Source organism: Canis aureus, chromosome 12 (genome assembly GCF_053574225.1).
Source record: "Canis aureus isolate CA01 chromosome 12, VMU_Caureus_v.1.0, whole genome shotgun sequence".
In the NCBI taxonomy this organism is placed as follows: Eukaryota; Metazoa; Chordata; class Mammalia; order Carnivora; family Canidae; genus Canis; species Canis aureus.
In genome coordinates, this window is record NC_135622.1 from 3,733,805 (window position 1) to 3,759,536 (window position 25,732).

Here is a 25,732-nt window from a genome sequence, read left to right on the forward strand (position 1 = left end):
ACTAGCCCAGGAGAGATTCTGGGGTTAGGGCAGAAGTTTCATTTCACGTTCAGAGTGGGTATGTAGATCACAAAAAGTTCTAATGCAAGGTGTTATTCCCAGAAGATGACCCCAGATTCTGACATTCAGAATAGTACCCGATGCCAAGGAATCATCTGGGTATGTGTGAGCATGTTGGAGCTGGTGGAGAAGGGGAGAAAAACACACCGTATGTTAGCCCCATTGCTCAAAACAAAGTTGTGAGCTAGTACAAGGAAAATAAAAGCAGTATTTATGGTTCAAAACCCTGCATGGCTCCTCATGCCAATATAAACAACAGACCTCACAATCTGACCTCCCAAAGCAGCCGTCTAGGCTTCAAGAGCTGCAGCCCAATGGCTCCCAGAGGGCGAAGCTGTGATTATGCCAACATCCAGAAAGAGGAAGCTCTGGAAAGTTCCACTCTGCTTTGCTCCATGGCTGGGTTACAAAAGCAGATCCTGCCCCTCTCCACACCCAGTTATGTAGGAAGGACCAATAGCAGCACAGAAAGTGCTGCAGAACTGACCTGAAACACACCTCGTTTTCTCTCTTGGACTCCATGCCCTTATCCAAGTCCTTGAACATGAGCCAATTACCTGTGATTTAATGTTTCTATGCAAGTCATCTCCACAGGAGACCAAGTGCGAGTATATAAACCTCTCTCTCAATTTGACCAACTTGGAAGTGATTGTTCAAGTATCTTCTCCAGCTCTTAACCCCAGAGGGATCACTGTGGATAGGAATCCATTCATTTGGCAATTATTTACAAAGGCTATCTATGGGAGTGATACCAAGCAAAGTTCTGGGGTGGATGTAGAGGCAGATGCCCCCAGCACCTGCTCAAGGAGAACACAATCTGGTTGAAAGATAATAGACAAAGCAGATCAAAAATATTAAACAACACAACACAGCATTGGCAAGAGTGAGGCATGTGGGCACCCTGGGTCACTGTTGACAGGAATGTAACTTCCACAGCCTTTGGGGGAAGCAAATCGGCAGTGTGCACCAGCAGCCTTCCATGTGTTTTTCTTGACCCAACATCCTATCCCAGGAGAATTTATCCTAACAAAGTAACAAAAGATCATTACAAAGATTCAGGTATAAAGATATTTGATGCAGCAATCTTAAGAGTAGCTAAAACCTGAATACAACTTCAAGATCCAACAATAGGGTTAAATAAGTATAAATGTACCTGGGATGCTGTATAACCATGAAAACCACAACTTTGGGGCCCCTGAGTGGCTCAATGGTTGAGCGTCTGCCTTTGGCTCAGGTCATGATCCTGGGGTCCTGGGATCGAGTCCCACACCGCTTCTCCCTCTGCCTATGTTTCTGCCTGACTCTGTGTGTCTCTCATGAATAAATAAATAAAATCTTAAAAAAAAAAAAAAAGAACAGAAAGAGAACCACGACTTTGAAAAATATTTAAAAATGGGGACATGGAAAGGGAATATAAGGGAAGGGAGAAGAAATGTGTGGGAAATATGAGAAAGGGAGACAGAACGTAAAGACTGCTAACTCTGGGAAACGAACTAGGGGTGGTAGAAGGGGAGGAGGGTGGGGGGTGGGAGTGAATGGGTGACGGGCACTGGGGGTTATTCTGTATGTTAGTAAATTGAACACCAATAAAAAATAAATTTAAAAAAAAATGGGGACATGTCTATGTAAAGTAAAGCAGGTTGCAAAATTATTATATAATGGGATTCCTTTCTTTTTAAAATATGCATGTCTGTCTAAGAAGGGCACTTGATGAGATGAGCTCTGGGTGTTACACTATATGTTGGCAAATTGAATTTAAATTTTAAAAATCTGAAAAAAAATATGTATGTCTGCACACACACAAAAGACTAAAGGAAATACATCCAGCTGTGTTTTAGTTTCTAAGATAGGAGTTACTGGCTGGGGAAACTTGTCTACAGGAAGAAGTTTATGAGATTATTTTAATTTCCTTTCTATACACTGCTATGTCATCTAAATTTTCTTTCTTTTTTTTTTTTTTTAAGACTTTGTTTATTCATGAGAGACACACAGAGAGAGGCAGAGACACAGGCCAAGGGAGAAACAGGCTCCCTACTGGGAGCCCGATGTGGGACTCGATCCCGGGACTCCAGGATCACGCTCTGGGCCAAAGGCAGTCGCTCAACTGCTGAGCCACAGAGGTGCCCCATCTAAATTTTCTATAATGATTCTACTTTTGGAATCTGAAAAACAAAATTCTAATATTTTTTAAAAGAACACGTGTATTTATTGAGGGTCTGCAAGACCTGTAGGAGATACTTAAGCATTATCTTATTTAGCTCTCACAATAACCTTAAGGTTTTATAACATCCATTACAGATGGCAAAACCAAGACTCCAGTAACTTCCCCAAAGCCCCATAGCATCAATGTAAAGATGTGAACTCAAGTGCTGTGTTTCTTTCTTCCTATTTTGCAGCTGTCCCAAGGTGCTGTTTGGGTAAATTACATATCAAATATATTAGGGGCACCTGGGGGGTTCAGCGGTTGAGCATCTGCCTTCAGCTCAGGGCAGGATCCCAGGTCCAGGGATAAGTCCAGCATTGGGCTCCCTCTGCCTAGGGCTCTGCCTTTCTCTCTCTCTCTCTCTCTCTTTCTCTCTCTCTCCTCTCTCCTCTCTCCTCTCTCTCTCTCATAAATAAATAAAATCTTTTTTTAAAAAATTGACCAAAGGAGGAAAAATCATTTCAATTAGCTCTCTGGATCACAGAACTTGTGCTGAGTAATGCAAAATGCCTGTCCTGTTACTTAAGCAGCTAATCGATGAGCAGCCCCTGCACTGCGGCTTCTTCCTGCAAAGTTCAGCCTGTTTGCATCAACCTCTTCTAGGTACATCCATTAAGGCTCTGATGAGCAGTAGCTGCACTTAGCCTCAAGCCTGTCTTTCTAGAAGGAGGAGGTGGAGGATTCAGCTTTGGTCTCTGTAGAGAGGATTCTGCTCTGTCCCACCCCCATTCTGGGTGAGTCAGCAGACACAAAAGGTTTCTTGGCGTTCTTACAAATTTTACGACCTATGCAATAGATACTGATGTGGAGAACAAAAGAAAAAGAAAAGAATTAAACTTCCCTATAACTTATAGCCCACTGAAGAGTACTTGAGACAAGCAGAGTAACATTCCTCTAGGAGCTCAACTGCTTCAATGTTGATACTTTGCTAGAGGTAAAAGGTAACCTTAGCTTGACATTAGCCAGACCTCCAGGATCCTGGAAGTCTCCTTTAACATAGAAAGATCACTTTGGAAACTTCCTTTATCTCTATCTACCCCCTACCCAGGAAAATATGTTAGCAATCATCCTTCAAACATCTGGCCCACCATATACATCTGAAGGGTCTCATGACTAAGCATTTACTAGACAATAGTAAATGACCTCTTCCTAACAACAGGTAGCCCCTCAAGGTCCTGGAAACCTTCCCTCCAAATTCCTTTGAGACTTAGCTATCCCTAACCCCTTCCCACTCCTCACTACCCAGGGCAGCTCTCTCTGCCCAGGGGTCCTGTCCTTTTTTGCACTGAAGGCCTTAAGAATTCTTTCTTGACCTTTTGCTCCCAGACCCCAACATTTTCACATCAGGTCCTATTACTGTTCCAACTTTACAGGTGACTTCCTGTAATGAAATTTCCTTTCAACAATGTGACTTAAAGCACCACGGGAAGTAGCGAATAACAAAAATGTGGTCACTGGCCTGGGGGAATTTACAGTCCAGTGGAACAAGAGCTATGCATATCAACGATGCGATGATGACAGCCTGTGAGGCAAAGACCAGTCTGAGTGCTGAGTGGTAAATGCCACTGTCAAGTGCTGAGACTGGGGGAGGGGGGGGGTTCGTGGGGAGAGGATTTGATAGAAAAGAATAAATAGAAAGCAAGATCCACTTTGAGCAGGGCAGGGTGGCAAGAACGTAGAAGAACAGAAAACTTGGAAAAGGCAAGCATGAGCAGAGGCCTGGCCTGGCTGGGATGGGCATACGGTCAGATGCAAGAAGGGGGGGAAGCAGGTAGGTTTGAGCAAGGGAGTGACATTTCAGCACAATTAATCTGACACAAATGACAGACATGGGAGGCACTTGAGAGAGGCCTGCCAATTAAGAGTGTGCTGCTCACTGGGCGGTCATGAAAAACAACTGCTCTCAATATGCTGACTTGTAACAATCATAAGACATGATGTTTGAGCAAAAAATAACGTACAGAATAGTGTACATCTGTCTGGAAGTATGCCCATTAAATCCCCATTCGGGGGGGAATGATAGTGGAGAATACATGCCCATAATTGCATAAATATATAAGAAACTGATAAAACTGGATGCTTCCCAGAAAAAAAAAAAAAAAGGAAGGCTGTGCGAGCACCAAGTGGGAAGGAGAATAGGATATGAATCCATGTACAAAAAAAAAAAAAAAATTACTTTAAAAAATAATTTTTAAAAAATAAAAAAATAATAATTCATAATTCATTGCTTTTTTTTAAATGTTTTTAAGAATTACCCTGTCTTTTTTTTTTTTTTTTTTTTTTTTTTTTTAGAATTACCCTGTCTTGAAACGAACTAGGGGTGGTGGAAGGGGAGGGGTGAGGGTGGGGGTGAATGGGTGACGGGCACTGAGGGGGGCACTTGAGGGGATGAGCACTGGGTGTTATTCTGTATGTTGGCAAATTGAACACCAATAAAAAATAAATTTATTATAAAAAAAAAGAATTACCCTGTCTTTAGTAAATACATACTGTTTGAATAATTACATCACAATGTGGTCTTTTAAGATTTTAAGTGCACATTGTAATAAGCCAAGCACATGAGGTGGGAAGGTGGAGCAAAGTACCCCACCTCCAGGTCCCTGAGCCCAGGTTTCCCACATTGTGGCTTTTAGGGGTTTGAGATGAGGAGCAGTGAGAGAGCCTACTCAGGTGACAGCATAAGTAGGGAACACTCACTCAGTGCTGTCCTCAGTTTTGGATGAAAACAAACAGATCTTCAGCACAAAACATAAGACTTCAAAGAAAATTCTCTCCTCCAGGGTATTCCTTTTGGCTGTACTTTTGGGACAGCCCCTCCCCCAAGACGCCCATACACGCAGGCACACACAGACACACACCCACACACATGTTCACTTTCCTCTACAGTGAGCTGCACTCTGGAGGACCCAGTTGCATTAGGCAGTGGAGCTCACCCCATGCCACGTGAACAGTGCCATATGGCAAGTGCCCAACATCCTCACACCCTTGCTCTTGGACTCCCACCATTTACCCCACCTTCTAGGCTCTCGCTCTCATAGCAGTGCCCGTCCTGCCAGCATCTGATCACACTCTAATGGCCCTATTTCACCTCTAAGACCTAAGCACACCCACAGTTTACCTGTAACAATCCTGACTTCTCTTCTTAACACAGATTCTCCTTAATCTATACTTTCTCAGACCACCCTGGGAAATCTAGAACCTCTATACTACTGCAGCCTTCTGGCGAACAGCACTCCCAGCAGGCATTCTCAGGTCTCAAAATGAGGGGCCAGGACAAAAACAGTTTCCTAAAAATGTAACAGGACTCAATGACTGTTTACAAATGGATGGAAAGGGACAGCTGGGTGGCTCAGTGGTTGAGAAGCTGCTTTCGGCTCAGGTTGTGACTCTGGGGTCCTGGGATGTAGGGTCTCACATTGGGCTCCCTACAGGGGGCCTGCATCTCCCTCTGTGTCTCTGCCTCTCTCTCTCTGTGTCTCTCATGAATAAATAAATAAAATCTTTGAAAATAATGGAAAATAGAAGAATTAGATGCACCTTCAAAATCTATGCAAAATCATCAAAATCTAGCCCCTTAGGGCTGGGGGCTGGGTGGCAGACTTCTGAAAGAAGACGACCTGCAGTAAATCATTATATAGGAGGATTTGTCTAAACCAGACCCTGACTTGGACCTGACAGTAGCCCATAGACTTTGCACACTCCCTTTGGATGCTGCCGGCAACACTGCGGCTCAGGCTTGTGACCTGCACTTACACTTCATGGACCAGGCGTTGGCCTCTTCTCTCTGCTCCTCTTGCCTCCAACTCCAACTCCCAGTCTGGTTCTGCTTCTAGCTTCTCAGCACGGACTGCTATCACAGTGGGTCAGGAAGAGGGAGGGTCAAAGGAACCACCTGAGTGAATGAAACACCAACAGGTCCACTGACAACATCACAGAAGTCTACAAGAGGGGCCTGCTGAGCACTGGGATGGGATGCTTGGGAGGTAACTGGTACTGCAGGGGATGTGGGGGCTCTGGAATCAAGCAGACCTATGCTTAAATCCTGCTGGTTATGGTCAACTTCATGATACATTGATAAGAATAGGTAACATCTATTGCCCATTGTCTATTGCCCATTCCTCCTGAGCTCTTAACAGGCTTTATCTCATTTAATCCTCACAGAGACTCTTTAAGTTGAATATTCTCAGTGTGCCTATGTTACAGACAAAGAAATTGAGTGGGTAAAGAGGGAAGTAATTTGTCCAAGGACTTACAACTGTAGTGATAGAGCTATGATTCATATCCAGGTCAGACTCCAAAGTCTATGCCTTTAGTCAACTAAATTGGGTAACAGGGAAGAAGTCAGAAAATCAGCTTTGAGAATCCAGTCTATTCTCCTCATTAGAGAGCAATAGTCCCTTTCTGAGGAGCAATAGCCCAAAACCAGGAGCCAGAGTTTCTGGGTTTCAATCCTGGCTTTTCTACTTACAGGCTCTGTGACCTTGAGTAAGTTTGTGCCTCTCTGTGCCTCAGTTTCTCCTATGTAAAATGGAGACAATAATTGAATCTGCCTCACAGGTTGCCCTGGGATTAACTTATTACACCTACAGCACCCAGAACAATACTTGGTAAGTGGTTGGCACTTATAATTCATCCTCTAACCAGAAGGTCCCTCCCTCCCCCTGAAATTACATATAGTAATGCTTTGTTGAAAGAGCAAGAGCTTTGGACTCAGAAAGACTTGGGTTCAAATTCTTCCTTTGCCACCTACTCGGTGGCCTTGGGCAAGCTACTTAACCTCTCTGAGCCTCAGTTTCCTCATCTATAACACAGACCCCATTGTACCCACATGGTAGCAACTTTTGGAAAGAATGAAGAAGATAAGTTATACAAGATATGCATATTGGTGCTTCTGGGCCATACAAAGAGGCAGAAGCAAGGTTGCTTATTCCAGCAAAGTCTTGCTCAGAAAGAAAAGCCAGACCTTTGGTATGGAGTTGGTCAAACATTAATCAGACTGCCTCTTTAGCTAGGTCTCTACCAAATGGCACTGCATGTTCTTGGCAATAAAAGCTCTTTGCATCCTGCTTATTAAGTCATAAAACAAGGACACAACTAGATTTCAGTCACCTTCAGGGCACCTACTATGGGGAACTTAAGCTTTTAAAATATCACAGGCAAATGAGTATCACAGTTGGGGTTCAAGGCAACCTCAGAGTCAGAAGACCTAGGTTCTCCTGTGCCACTCTGGGCAAGATGACCTAACTTTTCCAGGCCTCTGTTCCATCACTTAAAAACTGGGAAAACAGCATTCAGCCCCACAGAGTTTTGTAAAGATTCAAGGACATAATATATAAGCTACAGTATTCTTTCCTGCTTTTCTTCTGTCAAAATGAATTAAACATGCTCTTCCCCTCCAAGGCTGATCCCTCCTCCTGTGCTCTGGTTCTCGCCTCCTCCTACCTTCTAAGAGATTTCCCTCCAGCAGCCACCTACCCTCCTCTGTATCTTCTTTCTATCACTCCTTCTTCCAGCTCATTCTACTCATTCCTGTCAACAGTTGTATATGCCAGAGTCTCTCCTGCTAGAAGAAAAAGCACTCCCTCAAATCCAAATCTCAGAAATTTCTTGAAAAAATTAATCTCACCTGCTCTCTCCATTTCCTCATCTTTCCTTCTCAGTTCTTTCTGATCCATATTAGACCCACACCACTCCACTCGAATGCTTTCATCCAAACCACCAAAAATCTCCCTCCAAGAGATAATCTTTAATTATCTGACCTTCCAGCAGCATTTACTCTCATTGGCTATTCCCTCTTTGAAAACATTCTTCTTTTAGGGGCACCTGGGGGGGGGGGGTTGCTCAGTGAGTTAAGCATCTGACTCTTGGTTTTGAGTCAAGTCATGATCTCAGAGTCCTGGGATTGAGGTCCCTGTAGGGTTCTCCACTCAATGAGGAGTCTGCTTGGGATTCTCTCTCTCTTCCTCTGACTGCTCCTGTCCTAACCTGCACACATGCTCACATTCTCTCTGTCCCTCTCTCTCGAAGTAAATAAATAAATCTTTAAAACATTCTTCTCTTTGGTTCAACAAGGTCTCATTCTTCTTATTATCCTCCTCCTTCTCAGGTTCATTTTTATTCTGCCTTGTTAGCATTTCTTTTTCTTCCTTAAATGTTGGTCTTTCTCAGGGACATTGCCTAGGTCCTCTTCTCTTCCCACATTAACTCTATCTCTGGGTAATCTCATTTACCACACCCCCTCCCAATTAAGCATCACTAATAGAGTAACAACTCTATTTGGATGTTCCACAGGCCTCTTGAATTCAGCATAAAAACTACAATCATGGGTTTCTGGTCCAGCATGTAAGAAGTTTGCAAGTCTCCATCCTAACAACAGTGAAAAACTGAACAAACTAAAAACCCAACAACCATTCTTTCTTATTTTTATTTTTTTTTAAGATTCCATCCATTTATTCATGAGAGACACACAGAGAGAGAGGCAGAGACACAGGCAGAGGGAGAAGCAGACTCCATGTAGGGAGCCGGACGTGGGACTCGATCCTGGGACTCCAGGATCACACCCTGGGCCAAAGGCAGGCGCTAAACCGCTGAGCCACCCAGACTGCCCGTTAATATCTATATTTACTAGAGAAGTCAGGTCACAAGGCAAACTGCTTCCCTCACACCTGGAGACATCAACAGGAGGATACAGAGAACCACAAATGGAGCAGAAACCTCATGAGTGTGGGACGCCTAGATGGCTCAGCGGTTGAGCATCTGCCTTCAGCTCTCATCAATCAATAGAGGAAAAGAAAGAAAGAAAGAAAGAAAGAAAGAAAGAAAGAAAGAAAGAAAGAAAGAAAGAAAGAAAGAAAGAAAGAAAGAAAGAAAGGAAGAAAGGAAGAAAAGAAAGAAAGAAAGAAAAGAAAGAAAGAAGAAAAGAAAGAAAGAAAGAAAGAAAAGAAAGAAAGAAAGAAAGAAAGAAAGAAGAAAAGAAAGAAAGAAAGAAAGAAAGAAAGGAAGAAAGGAAGAAAAGAAAGAAAGAAAGAAGAAAAGAAAGAAAGAAAGAAGAAAAGAAAGAAAGAAAGAAAGAAGAAAAGAAAGAAAGAAAGAAGAAAAGAAAGAAAGAAAGAAAGAAAGAAGAAAAGAAAGAAAGAAAGAAGAAAAGAAAGAAAGAAAGGAAGGAAGAAGAAAAGAAAGAAAGAAAGAAGAAAAGAAAGAAAGAAAGAAGAAAAGAAAGAAAGAAAGGAAGAAAGAAAGAAAAAGAAAGGAAGGAAGGAAGAAAAAAGAAAAAAGAAAGAAAAGAAAAGAAAAGAAAAGAAAAGAAAAGAAAAGAAAAGAAAAGAAAGAAATCTCATGAGTGTAAAGGTAGGGAAACCTGAACCGTAACTGACCAAGTGTTGGAGGCTCAGTGTGGTTGAGTCTGAGAGAGAAAAAGTCCAGAGAGATTCAGCCCTGGGAGCTTCTCACAGTTCTGAAAGTTTTAGCTCCTGGGCTCTACCATATTTTCACAGCGAACATTGGAGAAAAATCCCCAAATGTTTCCAGCATGCAGAGAAGAAAGGGAACAATTTGAAATACTCCAAGCATTCTGTTCCTCTTAACAAGGTCTGCTCTTGGGAGAATCTATTAACCAGAGCCTAACTGACCTCTTTAGGTAGATCTCTACCAAAAAGAGAGGGGAAAGACCCAACCGCAGCCCACTCTAGGCATCCTTCCCCATGTAAAGCAGGAGGGGGCCTTAAAAGCCTGCAGAAAGTTCATAGTCTAGAGGCACAGGCTCACTGAGACTAATTGCAGTCCTCCTCCCCTCACACCTTACCACTGTATTATTAAAGGCCTATTTACAACAGTGCCATTTATCCAGTACATCATGCCTAGCTACAAAACGAAATTAAGAGACATACTAAAAGGCAAAAGAAGAAACAGAGCCAGCATCAGAACCAGATTCAGACATGGCAGGGATATTAGAATTACCAAACAGGGATTTTAAAACAATTATGATTAGTATGCTAAGGTCTCTAATGGATAAATAGACAGTATACAAGAACAGATGGGCAATGTAAGCAGAGAGATGGAAATTCTAAGAAAGAACCCAAGAGAAATGCTAGAAATCAAAAACACTATAATAACAGAAGTGAAAAGTCCTCTGATGGGCTTAGCAGTAGCCTAGACACAGCTGAGGAAAGAATCTCTGAGCTCAAGGATAAGAATTACATTCAATTCTCCTCAGGGGTTGCCTGAGCAGCTCAGTCAGTTAAGCATCTGCCTTCAGCTCAGGTCATGATCTTGGGGTCCTGGGATTGAGCCCTGCATTGGGATCTCTGCTGGGTGGGGAGTCTGCTTCTCCTTCTCCCTCTTTGCTCTCTTTCTCTTTCTCACTCCCTCTCAAATAAACAAATACCAAAAAAAAAAAATTTTTTTTTAATTATCTTCAGAAACTGCAATGAGGAAGAGAATGGAGTAAAATATTTAAAAAGTGTTCAAAGAAAAAGAAAAACCACCCTAGAATTCTGTACCCTGTGAAATTACTCTTCAAAACTGTAGGAGAAATAAAGAGTTCTCAAACAAAAACTGAGGAAATTTATTGCTGGTAGATCTTTCTTGCAAGAAGTGTTAAAAGAAGTTCTTTAGAAAGAAGGAAGTTTATATAGGTCAGAAATGTGGATCTACATAAGGAAAGGAAGAGCTTCTGAAAAGGAATAAGTAAAGGTAAAATTAAAACTTTTATTTTTCTTATTCTTAGTTGATCTGACAGTAAGTTGTTCAAAATAATAATAATAATAATGCATTGAATTATGTAGCAGGAAGAAAATCAGTAAGGACATAGTTGAACTCAACAGCACCAACAATCAACTGGATATAATTGATATCTATAGGCCATTTCATTCCAAAATAGCAGATTACATATTCTTCTCAAGCTCATAGGAAGCATTCACCAAGGCAGACCACATTTTGGGCTATAAAAAAACACCTTAACAAATGTAAAAGAATAGAAATCATACAGTGTCTACTCTCGGACCACAATGAAATTAAAATAGAAACCAAAAACAGAGAGCTGGAAAATCCCCCAAATACTTGGAGATTAAACAACATACATTTAGCTAACATATGTGTCAAAGAAGAGATCTGAAGCAAAATCTTACAATATTTTCAACTAAATGAAAATAAAAAAACAACTTATTGAAATTTGTGGGATATAGTGAAAGCAGTGCTTAGAAAGAAATTTATGGCATTAAATGCATATATTTAAAAAGAAGAAAGATCTAAAATCAATCACCTAAGCTTTCCAAACTGAGCCTGGCAGAATGGCTCCTGCAAAGACGGATGTGAAGAAGATGTCCTGACATCAACAAGACAGTGATCAGAGAACACACCATCAACATTTACAAGATTACCCATTGAGTGAGTTTCAAGAAGCATGCCCTTGGGCACTCAAATAGATTCAGAAATTTCCCATGAAGGAGATAGGAACTCCAGATGTGCACATTGACACCAGGCTCAACAAAGCTGTCTGGGGCAAAGGAATAAAGAACATTCCATACCGTATCCATGTGTGGTCATCCAGAAAATGTAACAAGGATGAAGATTCACCAAACAAGCTCTATACATTGGTTACCCATATATCTGTCACCACTTTCAAAAATCTACAGTTAATGTGGATGAGAACTAACAGCTAATTGTCAAATAAAGATATAAAAATGAAAGAAATAAAAAGTAATCAAATCAATCATCTAAGCTTTCACTAGCAAACTAGCAAAAAGAAAAGAAAATTAAATCTGAGGAAAGCAGAAGAAAGGAAATAATAAAATTAGAGCAGAAAGCAATAAAACTGAAAACAGTACATTAATCAAAAAGCCAATGAGGGGCCCCTGGGTGGCTCAGTCTGTTAAGTTTCTGGCTTCAGCTCAGGTCATGATCTCAGGGTCCGGGGATTGGGCATTGGGCTCCTTGCTCAGCAGGGAGCCTGCTTCTCCCTCTGCCTGTCTGCTGCTCCCCCTGGTTTGTGCTCTCTCTCTTTCTGTCAAATAAATAAATACAATATTTATTTAAAAAAAAAAAAGCCAATGAAACCAAAAGCTGGTTCTTTGATAATGCCAATAAATTTAAAAGGAGAAATAATACAAATTACTAATATAAAAAATGAAATGGGGACATCACTACAGAGCCTAAACATCAAAAGGATAATAAAAGAATTCTACAAGGAACTCCACGCCCACAAATTTGATAACCTAGATGAAATGGACCAATTCCTTGAAAGACACAATCTGCCAAAACTCACATAGGATGAGAGATAGACAATCTGAGTAGGCCTATATCTGTTAATAATTGAATCAATAATTAATAAGCTTCCAAAACAGAAAGCACTAGGCTCAGATGGGTTCACTGATGAATTCTACTAAACATTTAAGGAGAAATTATACCAGTTCTATGTAATCTCTTTCAGAAGATAGAAACAAAAGAAATACTACTTCCTAACCTATTCCATGAGGCCAGTATTATCCTAATACCAAAACTGGATGAAGGCATTACAAGAAAAAGAAAAAAAACTACAGATCAATATCTCTCATGCACATAGATGCAAAAATCCTCAACAGTACATTAGCAAATCAAATCCAAATGTATGAAAAGAATTGTATACTATGACCAAGTGAGATTTATCCCACATATACAAAGCTGATTCGACATTTGAAAAATCAATTAATGTCATCCATCAAATCAACAGGCTAATAAAGAAAAATCCTTATCAATAAATGCAGAAAAAGTATTTGACAAAGTCCAACATTCATTCATGATAAAAACTCTCAGTGAAATAGGTAGGAATAGAGAGGAACTTCCTCAACTTGATAAAGAACACCTACCAAAAAGCTGTAGCTAACATCATACTTAATGATGAGAGACTAGAAGCTTTCCACTGAGATCAGGAAAAAGGGAAGGTGTCCCCTCTCACACTGCTTTCCAACATCATATTGGAATAGCTAATGCAATAAAACAAGCTAAGGAAATAAATGATATACAGATTGGAAAGAAAGAAATAAAACTGTGTCCATAGATGACATGATCATCTATGTAGAAAATTCTAAAGAAGTGACAAAAAACCTCTGAGAACTAGTAAGTGATTATAGCAAGGTTGCCAGATACAACTTTAACATACAAAAGTCAGTGGCTTTCCTATGTACCTGCAATAAACAAGATAAATTTGAAATTAAAAGTATAATACTATTTAAATAGCATCCCCCCAAAATGAAATACTTAAGTATAAATCTAACAAAATATATAGAAGATCTACATGAGTAAAACTACAAAACTCTGATGTGAGAAATCAAAGAGCTAAATAAATGGAGAGATGTTCCACATTTGTGAACAAGAAGATTGAATATTGTCAAGCTGGCAGTTCTTCCCCATTTGATATGTAGATTCATGCAATCCCAGTCAAAATCTCAACAAATTGTTTTGTGGATAGCAACAAACTGATATGAAAGTTTATCTGGAGAGAGACTCAGAATAACCAACACAATATTGAAGGAGAAGAACAATGTTGGAGGAATGACACTACCCAACTTCAAGACTTACTATAAAGCTACAGTAATCAAAAGTAATGCCAATTTTAGAGTAATCAAAATCTGTTCCCACTGGCAAGAGGACAGACAGATAGATCAATGGAAAAGAAAAGACAGCCCAGAAATAGACTCAGGTAAATATAATCAACTGATCTTGAAAATGGAGCAAAGGCAACAAAGCGAAGTAAAGACTTTTTAACAAACAATGATGCTACATCTGTCTGCAGAAAAATGAATCTAGACCCACACCCTCCACCCTTCATAAAAATCAACTCAAAGTGGATCATAGACCTAAATGTAAAATGCAAAACTATAAAACTCCCAGAAGATAACATAGGAGAAAATCTAGGTGGACCTTAAGTTTAGCAGTGACTTTTTAGATACAATACCAAAGGCATGATTCATGAAAGAACAAACCAATAGGCCAGACGTTACTAAAATTAAAATTTTCTGCTTGGTGAGGAGACACTATTAAGAAAAGGAGGGATCCCTGGGTGGCGCAGCGGTTTGGCGTCTGCCTTTGGCCCAGGGCGCGATCCTGGAGACCTGGGATTGAATCCCACGTCGGGCTCCCGGTGCAAGGAGCCTGCTTCTCCCTCTGCCTGTGTCTCTGCCTCTCTCTCTCTCTTTCTCTCATAAATAAATAAATTAAAAAGAAAAGAAAAGAAAAGGAAAAGATAAGCCACACCCTGAGGGAAGATGTCTGCAAAAGATATATCTAATAAAGGGCTTTTATCCAAAATATGCAAAGAACATTTAAAACTCAATCATAAGAAAATGAACAACCCATTAAAAAATGACTAAAGACATTAACAGTTATCTCACCAAAGAAGATAGAAAGAAGTCAAATAAACATGTGAAAAGACATTCCAGGGGTGCCTGGATGGCTCAGGCAGTTGAGCAGCCAATCCTTGCTTTCGGGTCAGGACCTGATCTCATGGGTTCTGGAATGGAGCCCTGCGTCAGACTCTGCATTCGGTGCGGAGTCTATTTGAGGAATCTCTCCTTCTGCCTCTCTCCCTCACCCTCACGCTGGCGCTCACTCTCTCTCTCTCTCTCTCCTCTCTTTCTCTGTCTCTAAAATAAATAAATAGGGACACCTGGGTGGCTTAGCGGTTGAGCGTCTGCCTTTAACTCATGGCGTGATCCCAGGGTCCTGGGATTGAGTCCCACATCGGGTTTCCGGCATGGAGCCTGCTTCTCCCTCTGCTTATGTCTCTATCTCTGAGTGTGTGTGTGTCTCTCATGAATAAATAAATAAAATCTTTTAAAAAATTAAAAATAAGCAAATAAATAAATACATCTTTAATAAGGAAGGAAAAAAGAGAAGATCCTCCACATCATATGTCATCAGGGAGATACAAATTAAAACAATAAGGAAATAGAACCTCACATCTATTAGAATTGCCAAAAATCCAGAACATAGGATGTGGAGCACAAGAACTCTGATTCATTGCTGGTGGGAATGAAAAATGGTACAGCTGCTCCGGAAAATAGTTTGGGGATTTCTTACAAAATTAAGCCTACTCTTACCATACAATCCAGCAATCATACTTCTTGGTATTTCCCCAAAGGAGTTGAAAAAACTTATGTCCACACATAAACCTGCATACAGATGTTAATAGCAGCTTTATTCATAATTTCCCAAACTAAGATGTAACCAAGATGTCCTTTAGTGTAAATAAATAGATGAACTGGTATATTCAGACAATGGAATATTATTCAGCCCTAAAAAGAAACGAGCTGCCAAGCCATTAAAAGACAGGGAGAAAACTCAAATGCATTTTAATAAGTGAAAGAAGCCAGTCTTGAAAGACTACATGATGTATGACTCTAATTACATGACACTCTAGAAAAGGCAAAACTATGGAGACAGTGAAAAGGTTAGTGGTCACCAAGAATTAGGAAGTAGGGAGGAATGAAGAAATAGGCTGTGCACAGAGGATTTTTAGGACAGTGAAACTACTCTGTATAATACTAAAATGGGGGATCCCTGGGTGGCGCAGCGGTTTAGCGCCTGCCTTTGGCCCAGGGCGCGATCCTGGAGACCCGGGATCGAATCCCACGTCAGGCTCCCGGTGCATGGAGCCTGCTTCTCCCTCTGCCTATGTCTCTGCCTCTCTCTCTCTTTCTGTGTGACTATCATATAAATAAATAAATAAATAAATAAATAAATAAATAAATAAAAATAAGTTATACCGTTAAAAAAAAATACTAAAATGGTGGATACAGTCATTATATGTGTGTCCAAACCCATAGAATGTACAACACAAAGAGTGAACTGTAATGTAAACTATGGAGTCTAGATGATAAAGATGCACCAGTGCAGGTTTATCACATGTAACAAATGTACCCTCTGGTGGGGGAATGTTGGTAACCAGGGAGGCTGCGCATATGTGGGGGTGTGGAGGTCAGGTATATGGGAAATCTCTGTAGTTGCTACTCAATTTCATGTAAACCTAAAGAATACACCTATGTTCATCATCTTCTCTACCCTACCCCCCAAGCCTCCCCCCCCCACCACTACACACACACACAAATTACAAAGCTGACCTTTTCTGGGTTCTTGGTTTCAAACAACAAAATTCACTCAGGCTTATTAAAGCAGAAAGGAAATTTTATTAAAATAGCTCTGAACTCATCTGTCTATTTCAGTTTTGCCCCAATCTAACCCACGCTCTCCATTCAGCCACAATGAGCTTTCTAAAATGCATTCTTGAAAATCCTACAATAGATCCCATTTGTTCTTAGGACAAAGTTTAGACTCTGGGAGATGCTGTCGGTGCCCTATGCACATCTGCACGGTCCACCCTGAATATCACCCACAGACTATTCCCATACACATGATGGCTTCCAGAGGATCTATCTCTCAGCCCACCCACCCGAGGTCATTCTCCAAGGAGCCAGGGACAGGCCGGAAGTGGAAGGAATGACCGTTCCCAGGTGCAACCTCCAACCAATGAGGGATGACAGTGCTGGACAAATGCCCTGCCTTCCGGACCAATGTGACAACTCAGAGGCATGCCCACCACACTCTCAGGCATCTCCAGGGGCACTGAGCTTCAGCTGCCCAGAGCAGTACCCTGCTGGCTAACACTTTCCTCTTTTCTGCTTACTTCCTCATTCTTTCATTGTGCTTACTGGAACCAACTTCCAAATAAACTACTTCTCCTTGCCTTTGTTTCTGCTTTCGGAGTACCCCAACATAAGACAGTCCCCTTACCCCTTCATTGTCAGGCGCCTGCTTCCTTTTCCAACACTAGTCTTTGCCATTTCCCAATTTGTACTCTGTTCTCAAGGGGCAAACATCTTGGCTGTCATCTGAGCCTTTGTACATACTATCTTTTCTCCTCTTAGAACACTCCATCTCCTACTCTTCATCTGACTAACTCCTATTCAACCCTGATATAGCTGCTCAAATGTCACTTTCTCTAAGAAGCCTTCCTGAATCTCCAGGTTCAGATTTTATATTCCTTCCATCTATTTTCAAGGTGTTGTGTTCTCCCCCAAACATAGCACTTGTCATATCATTTTGAAAAGTTTCCTTAATTCTCTCCTACCATCAGTAGGAAACCAGAAACGATGTCTTTCTTGTTCATTATGGCACCAGAACAATTCAGCATAGTCCCAGGCGCAAAGTGAAACTTTTTGAAAAGGGCTGGCATGTGACAGGTGTCAAAAAATATTTGTGGAAGCCATAAAGGAAGAAGTACCGAAACAATGCTCACAACAAGGTGCAGCATAACTTGGCTAAACTGACAGGACACAGTCCAAGGAGGGAGCATGAGTGATAGGGTTTGACTTCCTTCGGCTTCCTGTCTGCATCAGAGACCGACCTCCAACTCCAAAAATCATGGAGACAGCTTTCAACAAAAAGGACACAAACTGCGTAGGTCCATGGATGGTGTCGCTGTCAAAATAATTCATAATCCATGACCTGATGTAGAGTTAGCCTGAATAATTTAGCAGCAAGCCCACCAAGTCTAGTGACGATTTTTATAGTTTGCCAACAGTACAGACAGGCTGTATCAGGGCAGGTTAGCTGCTGAGTCAAATAGCACAATAAAGTCCAGCAGCTCTAGCAGCTCTTCTTCAGGTGGTGACGCAGGGACTTCCAGTCAGCAACGGGGAAAAACCATGGGGGGAACACAGAGACCTGGTACTTAACCACTCTACCCCTGAAGTAAACACATCCCTTCCCCTGCTGAGAACTGGTCACACAGGCCCATCCGGCTGTGGGGACGGGGGCGGTGGGTGGGGTGCTGGCTAATGTCGCTCCTAGATGGGCACATGCTTTCCAACATTGCTCTACACCAGGGAAGGGGTACACAAGTCTTCAGGGGTCAGCTGGTGGCCTGACCACACCACCACAAGTTTTATTTCATTTTAGGAAACTGAGGTGATCTGACAAGCATTGGGATTTCCTTAACAATACAGAACAGGGCACCTGGGTGGCTCAGCAGTTGAGCGTCTGCCTTTGGTTCAGGTTGTGATTCCGGTATCCTGGGATCGAGTCCCACATCAGGCTCCCTACAGAGAGCCTGCTTCTCCCTCTGCCTGTGTCTCTGCCTCTCTCTCTGTGTCTCTCATGAATAAATAAAATCTTAAAAAGAAAAAACAGAGATAATACCTTCATCATATCAAATGGAGGCAGAGTCAAAGATGGACATTGCTATCCTCTCTCACAGGCACCTTTGCAATATTCTCTGTCCTCCTTGGTTTCCCTGCCTCCAAATTCACCCTGCTCCACCCTCAACTTCCATTTGCAACTGATCATACAGTTTGCTTTCAGAATGAGCACTCTCAGTTCAAACCTGCGCCATCAATGGCCTCTGGAGCCTTTAGGATGAAGCACACATTCCTCAGCGTGGCCTAAAAGGCCCACCGGGCTCTGGCTTCAGCCTCCAGTCCATCTCCTGACACTCCCTCTCCTGATCTATGCTCCAAACTACCTGCAGGTCTACAAGGCCCCAGGCTACTTTATGCCTCCATGCCTATGTACAGGCCATGCCCCATCTGGAATGCCCTCTGCCCTTCTCCTGGGGAGCACCTGTGCTGCCCTTCCAGATCCAGCTCAAGTATCTCTTCTTCTTTGAATCCACTTCCCCCACAACTACAGTTAAACATTTTGTCCTTTGAGCCCCTACTTGTCCTTGCCCATACATTGATCATCATACTTGTCACACAACACTACACTGACTTGTTTATATGGCCGTTTTCTCTATTCTATTAGACCATGAACTCCTGAAGTCAGGGACCAAGTCTTTCCATTACTGGATTTTCAGAGGCTGACAAAATATCCAATGTGTCCTAGGAACTCAAATACATGTTTGATGAATGAATTAGTGGATGTAGACACATGCAAAGGAACTACCAGTCATGCAGAGTGAATCTTGAGAGATGACATTCTTTTGTTGCTTATGGAAGCCAGCAGATAAAGATAATATCTCAAAGCCAATAAATATGCCTCTGGGGCCACTCATTTCAATGCAGCTTGTGACTACAAAATTCATGACCAATTTCATTCTGATTTCAGATTGGGCTTGGGAGTCAAAACAGTATTTTCTTGTTTCTGCCAATCCTTTTCTGAGTTTAAAACAAATATGCAGAACTAACTCAGACACTCAGATGGATCAACAAGTGGGAACAAGTTCCTGTCCAAGGAGAAATCAACACAACAGATAACGTACATCCAGTCTAAACAACTTTTCATGGATGGGAATGAATTCTAATTTTAAATTTTTTAATCTCCTCCTTGTAACAAGAACCAGATAAAAACAAGCCAGTTTTTTTAAAACACTTTTTTAGAAAAAAGTTGAATAGTCACACTGTTTCTCAATTAAAATGCTAATGTTGTTACCAAAAATAGAAGTTTTCTAAGTATGAGCACCTGGGTGGCTCAGTGGTTGAGCATCTGCCTTTCACTCAGGTCATGATCCTGGGATCCTGGGATCGAGTCCCACGTCAAGTTCCCTACATGGAGCCTGCTTCTCCCTCTGCCTATGTCTCTGCCTCTTTCTCTGTGTCTCATGAATAAATAAATAAAATCTTTTTTTTTAAAAAAGCTTTCTAATTACTAGAGGATAATCAATTAATATGACTTTTCCTAGCCTGATGATTGAATCTTTTATCTAAATCCTATGTCAAATTTTGATGCTTGAGTTTAACTATATATTTGCAGTTCCATCCTTCATGGCTCAGATTTGACAATTTTATTAACCAGGAAGATGCTAGGAAATAACATCAATTGAGATATAATATGTAGTGGGTGCTTTGTTAGATGGCATATATATATATATATATATATATATATATATATATATATATATATATATAAATCTGCCTAACACCCTCATAAGGATGTGTAACAGACCCTGGATGGGTTTTAGGCTGCCCAGCATCTGAATCCCCTGCATACATTTTAGGAATTCCTTGTCCTATGAGTCTTTTGGCAGCAATCTGCCTCTCTCTATAAAGCCTGGAAAGCCAGGTCCTCACTTCCCAAGACCTCTTTGCACCTGGAAGTTATCAAGAGGCCCTGGGCCAGACTGTCAGACAGACTGATCCAAACTTGAATCAAAAGCTAGTGACCAAAAAAAAAAAAAAAAAAAAAAAAGCTAGTGACCCAGAGACCCAGAGAGGCAGGAACTATGAAAAGTCTCTGCTGATTAAATTCTTACCTATGGCCAAATGGAATAGGGAATCCACTGAAGGGAAGATATGAAAGACAAAGAAGCCATAGACCAATATGAACAGTATAAGAAATTCAAGGACTTGTGGAGTGCAGTGGTTTCTTCTAATGTTGCTGGACGGAATAAAGAAAGACAACAATAAGTTCAAATTCTTACATTTTACCCTTACAACATGGATTAAAATCCAAGACTTTATGTAACTTAAAAAATAGAGCTTTCTTATGTATATTTTCCCACGATAAAAGACAAAAATCCTGAAACGTTTGGTTCTAGGGCACCTGGGTGGTACAGTCTGTTGGGCATCAGACTTGGTTTCAGCTCAGTTCTTGGGGTCCTGGAATCGTGCCCCGCCTCAGGTGTGAAGCTCAGCACACAGTTGGTTTGGGATTCTCTCTCTCTCTCTCTCTCTCCCTCTGCCCCTCCCACTCAAGTGCTTGCTCTCTCTCTCTCAAAAAAAAAATTTTTTTTAATTTTTTTTAAGGTTTGGTTCTGTGAAATTAAACTTTCAATCCACAGCCCTATGAGATCTTTTGTGCAAGATTTAGGGTACTGAGCAGAAAGAATTTAACCCCGAGTACTGGAATTGGGAAACATGCCAGCATTTGGCTGACTCAAGCATTCAAAAACCTCACTCTCATTGAGTTTTCCTCATCAACCACTCTCTTCTTGTCAGATGAGATATGCTTTCAGCCCATGATCCTGCACCTGGAAGGAGGCATCTCTCAAGGGGAAGCCAGTTCATCACCCACTCCACCCACAATGATGCTCATTGTCTCTGAGCCTCTAACCGAGTAGATCTCAGATGCCCTAAAGAGCCAATTATAGAGTTAGTCTCCTGTACACACAGTGAAACAGGCTCTATGCTTGTTGCAGTGTTGTATGAGATATTTGATCGTGAACAGCAAGAGGAAAGAGGGATGCCGCTGCATCATGAGGCTGGGAACAGGGTGGTTGGATCTAGGAGACCCTTTGGGTAACTCCCAGTACTCCTTGGGGTAGGGGTGAGAGCATTTTAAATTATAAAAGTATAATTGCATTAAGTTGTGTGGGAGGAATTTTTTCTTTTCAAAGTATAAACATGGGAAAAAGGAATTAGGTTGATGCTGGACTACCAAAGGAATGGAGTCTCGCAGTTGTTTGTTTGTTTTCTCGCAGTTGTTTTGTTTTGTTTTGTTTTGTTTCATTTGGCTACCTGGCATCTGAAGCTCCTTCTCATGTTTGGAAATTTCTCAGTAAAGTTTTGGTGGATTGGAAGAACCCACCTCTCACTATAGAAGCTAAAATACTACATGCCCGCTTCCCCAGACCCCTTCACAGCTAGGGAATAGAAATGACCTAAATTCTGTAAGCAAACACACTCTACCCCATGAATTAGAAATTAGTAATGCTGAATAGCACAGACTGTAGAGAATCCACTGTATCAGCTCACAGGAGGGCAGGAATGCTGAGTTTCCATGAGCAAGTGGTGCCAACTAGCAGCCAGTGTCCAGCTAGCAGCACAGTTATGGCCACCAGACTGGCTGTGTAACATACTCCACTTTGTTCCTGGCAGCTGCATGACCTGCCTTGTTCACACACATTTTCCTTTCTTGAGATGTGGTAAGGCATCCAAGACCTTTCTAGTAAATTGTTTTTCTGCTTAAGTGGACAAGTAAATGTGTAGTTGGTTTGTTATGATACACTAAGAACTCTGATGCAGGTTGTTACTATCTCATGGAAATAAAAACTTTAGAGGGGTTAAATAATCCACAAAATAAGACAGAATCAAGGAGTGGCAGGCTCTGTTTCTCTCATCCATCTGTTTTCCATTCTAGCACACAGCAATATCCAGAACTGGAATGTTTCCCCCTGTGAAGGAAAACCGCTCAAATCAAAAATGCTGCGACATTAATGTGGAGAAAAATCATTCACAACATTTTCATGGGAGATGAGGAAAAATCTTTTTTTTCCAGAAACGTTTCCCAAATTCAGCTTATCAGAATTCACCACAAGAGTGGGAAGCATTGGAATGTAGTACTTCTATCCTTTTCAAAACAAAATCTGTTTCCTTTCTCTACCAGAAAAAAAAATGTCCTTGAGAAAGCTGCAAAAAGTCAAAGTCATGTGGTTTGATGGTTGGGGTTCAGAGCCCACAGCCAAGAAAGAATTTTTGAGAGGTCTCTGATTCAAAAAGGCGGTTTTATTAAAGCACGGGGACAGGACCCATGGGCAGAAAGGGCTGCACTGTGACTGTGAGGAGCAGTTGATTTTATACTCTGGAGTGGGGGAGGTAAAGACAAAGGGAGGTTTCCAAAAGGACTTTCCTATGCTAAAGAAGACTCAGGATCATGGAGGCCTGGCTGTTGTCAAGCTAAGGTTGTTTTTTCCTGGAGCAAAGTATTAATATTAAGACAGTTGTGAGTTTCCTGGAGGAATATCATACTCTGACTGCCTCAAGTATTTGTCAGGGGGATGCAGATTATAAGGAAATTTAATTTTATCTACCTTTCTTTTGCCTTTGTTCCCCACATCAAAAGGACAGCATCTTTTTCCTCCTGCCATACACTAGAAACCATCTTTTGAATAATTAACTGACTGAAGGGACATAACTCCAGGAAGGCTAGGGTTCCTGTCTATCATTAAACAATTGTGGGAGGTACCCAACTCCAAAAGCCAAAAGGCCATGTTCTTTCACAAGAACATGGAGTTGGCTTGATGGCTGTTTTTGAATAAACAACACCCCGCCTCTTCCCCACAAAGATCTCTGGACTAGTCATGTCTTGCATGGAGTGGGCACCCTATAAATACTAAATGAATGACTACATCTTCATCATTCTTGTATTAAGAGTTCAGGGTTGCTTGGGTGGTGCAGTCTGGTAAGTGTATGACTTAGTGTTTCGGCTCAGGCCGAGATCTCAGAGTGGTGAGATCAAGCCCCACACTGGGCTCTGTTCTCAGTGTGGGTCTGCTTGAGATTCTCTCTTCTCCCTCTACCTCTCCCACTCATGCTCTCTCTCTGTCTCTCTAAAATAAATAAATCCTAAAAAAAAAAAAAAAAAAAGAGTTCAAAGTCATCTAATGTGGAGTTTAGATCCTAAGTACATGAAGAATCTGAAAAAAAGAAATTTTTTCTTCCTTTTTTTTTTTTTTTTTGTATTTTTGTTTTTGTCTTCTTTCATTTATTTTGTTAATGCCCAAATTCCCTTCCTGATGTTGCTAATGCTGAAAAAGATGAACTGGGAGCAAATGAGGCATTTCCAACAGGGCCAGACTTTCTAAAGTATGCTTAGAAAAGCAGAGAATTCCACAGGACAGGGATGGAAAGCTCTAGCCCAGAAGAGAGGTTGTTTTTAGCCATTGTTGATGGCTGTCAGAGAACATGCACTAATAGAATTAGGCATACTGTTTTCTTATCCCTGAACTAAAAGAAAGGCAAGACCCAGCATTTCCAGTGTCCAGGATTCCCCTCTACCTACTGGGGGCAGGGGGAAGGGGATGGCGGGTAATAATTTGTATCAGATAAATATTTTCTGTCCAGATATTGATCCTGTCCAGGATCGATATTCAATGACTTTGAAGATAAACCCAAGAACTACTCTGCACCACAATCTCCCACTGGGGCTTCTCATCCACCCCCATCTCCCTTCTTTTATTTAAAAAACAAAAACAAGGGCAGCCCGGTGGCTCAGTGGTTTAGCGCCGCCTTTGGCCCCGGGTGTGATCCTGGAGACCCGGGATCGAATCCCACGTCAGGCTCCCTGCATGGGGCCTGCTTCTCCCTCTGCATGTGTCTCTGCCTGCCATTCTCTCTCTCTCTCTCTCTCTCTCTCTGTGTCTCTCATGAATAAATAAATAAAATCTTTAAAAACAAACAAACAACTACCTTGAAACCTGTGAATACTACAGGGCCAGCGACTTCGCAGATGGGATTAAGAGTAAGGGCCTCAAAGCGGGGAGATTATCCTGGATTGTCTGGGTGGGCTCAATCTTATCACATCAACCTTGAAAGCAGAAAAACTTCCGGGGCACCGGAGACCTAAGAAGGGAGAAGACTGGCCTGGGAGGAGACTCTCAGTTCCCACAACAGCAAGGAATTAAACTCTGCCAATAACCTGGATGAGCAAGGGAACCCACCTCCCCCAGAGACTCCCCCAGGCCTTCTCTAGAAGGACAGGCCGGTGGATGCCTGGAGCTTCACCTGTGAGACCTTGTCAGACTTCTCACCTACAGAACTGGAAAGTAAGAAGTCTGTGGTGTTTAAAGGTCTCCCTTTTGGTAATGTGTCATGGCAACCATATATCCCTGACACAAGACATCAGCCTCCCCTGGAAGGCCTGCTCAAGTTCACTTTAGGAACAAGGACGCAGGCAAGCCAGGGGAAGGGAACCTGCTTTTGTTGTTGTTATTGTTTGTTTTCTCATTCATTTCCCTGACCAACTCTAACAGTCTCTGCCTGTCTCTCTGGAGTGGCTGCCAGCGTCTTCTTTCCTGTGTGAAATGCCTGCAGAGTGAGTGGGCCATGGAACTGCGGCTGTGGGCAGGTCAGTATCTGTGCTAACAACGAATGGCACAGCAGTTTCTCTTCCATGAATCAGAGAATGTTGGAGCCTACTGAGGGGCCTTGAGATCATCTAGTCCAATCTTATTTTATAGTTGGAAACAGATGCCCGGAGAGTTAAAACGATTCCCCAAGAACACACTCACAGAAAAACACTGATGCCCAGCCCTTATTCCCAGAGATTCTGATGCAATTGTTTTGGGGTAGGGCCTGAGTATTCTTTTTAAAAACCATCCTTTCTAATGGGCCTTTGAATTTGGCCTGCTCTCAGCACATACTGAATTCTACTTAAAGGTCCAGACTAGTGATAATTCATTTCCAATATAACAAAGAGACCAATACCAGTTTTATTACCGGTTACTACTGGCTTTCATTGGACGCCAAGCAAAAGCAAAATATTTCATCAGATTTCCACATGTTCTTTCCTAAAATTTCTTTTTCGCTGTGCTTGTTTACCTTCCGAGAGAGAGAACCTTTTGCCATTTAGAATTGCTGACATGTGACTCCATTTCCTGCCCCTGGTCCTATGCTGTCAGTTCCTTTTTCCTCTCCGCGGCTCCAGGAACTGAAGTCTCTCCCTAAACCTCAATCCCAGCAGTTGATAGACCCCTACCTGGTGCTCCCCACCTGCCTGCCTGAACCACCTTCCATGCACTGCTTATGCCAAGGTCAGGCGGTTGGTATCCTCCAAAGCAGCAGG

General features: G+C 41.8%; 1 long non-coding RNA gene across 3 annotated transcripts in view; it reads right to left on the minus strand.

The window, feature by feature from the left end:
• LOC144324818 (uncharacterized) overlaps positions 1 to 14,737 on the minus strand; it is a 29,526-nt gene extending 14,789 nt beyond the window's left edge. For 2 of the 3 annotated variants that reach the window (XR_013390233.1, XR_013390232.1), the window contains exons 1-3: positions 14,629 to 14,737; positions 7,739 to 7,823; positions 6,017 to 6,155 (exon numbers count right to left, since the gene is read on the minus strand). This is a non-coding gene — a long non-coding RNA (uncharacterized LOC144324818). Of the gene's footprint in view, positions 1 to 6,016; positions 6,156 to 7,738; positions 7,827 to 14,628 lie in introns of all 3 variants that reach the window. The other variant, XR_013390234.1, reaches the window with a different exon arrangement.
• Between the last annotated feature and the right edge of the window lie 10,995 nt (positions 14,738 to 25,732).